A 1,283-nucleotide genomic window follows, 5' to 3' on the forward strand; every position below is an offset into this window, starting at 1 on the left:
GGGTCTATGTCTAAATATATTCAGTACAATCTAAATGAATGAGTGACTACATAACTACCTATGCAGTTTTCTGAAAGAAGAAATTGTAATTGTAAATTCAGTTACTTTGTCTATTTGTGTAAGGTGAAGCCGTTAAAAGATTAAGAAAATATATTTATAGTTGTTCAATAATTTAAAAAAGACTTATGACTAAGTCACTACTTCAACCACCCTCACTCAGTTTCTCAGAGACATCCAAGTGATTATGTCATGCACCACTTCAAATATAATTTAACCTATCAGCAAGTGGTCAAAACTACTAGCTTGTTAAAAACCGTTCTTTATTTCACACAGAACATGTAGATATATACAAACTAGTGTTACAGAGGGAAGATTACTGGCAACACAGAATGAAGACGTTCACTCCTAAAAGCTTTAAGTAGCTATATGTAGAATCTTTATATAATTATAATATATTTCATATTATTCTGAAAGCTGAAGTGTCACTTTGAGAAAACTGAAGCACTTGTGAACATTAGAGAGATACATTGCTGATTTACCTGTTTACTGATGTCTACCACAGTGTCATTCTTGGTATTACCACTGGATGGCGCCAAAGTAAGACTGAAATTGTACACATATAATTTGGGCCCTACACATAATGGCTTATTTATTTATTTATTTTAATAATAAATAAACCTTCTTGTCAAAAATGTCGATTGTATCCTTCGCCTCATAGGGTATTATGGCATAATACTTTCTTTTTAAAGAGGAATATAGAGGTGGGATTGTGGATATATTAACATTCGTGAGTCACAATTGATACATGATATTACATACACATTTTACCAGGGGTTCAAATGAGTTTAAACCTGCAAGATAGGATTACTATTAGTGGTAATTGCATAGTAGAACCGTTCCTGCACAGAATCAAAATACAAACCATTGAAGAGTTAATGGCCAGCCTAGAACAAATTACACACATGGACGACACGGGCACAGTTTTTAAGGCTAATGCAATTATAACAGCTTAACTCAAATCCTTTATGTGGACCCCAGTATAATCCCATTACATTGAGCCATAGCATGATATATTGATGTGCATATCGATGCAATCCATGCATTCTGTGCAGGCTCAAAAGCTCGCATTTGCAGCTTGTAATGGTACTTCTGGGTGGCATCGCCCGCAGCTGCAGTTTAGCTGCCACAGCTGCTCAGGGTGCAGCTCTCTGACCACAACAGTGAAGCACTGTACCACATCCGACAAATCTATATACATCCATGGGTTTACCCCGTAGTAGTAT

The sequence above is a fragment of the Thunnus maccoyii genome, chromosome 9, assembly GCF_910596095.1.
Source record: "Thunnus maccoyii chromosome 9, fThuMac1.1, whole genome shotgun sequence".
NCBI classification, from domain to species: Eukaryota; Metazoa; Chordata; class Actinopteri; order Scombriformes; family Scombridae; genus Thunnus; species Thunnus maccoyii.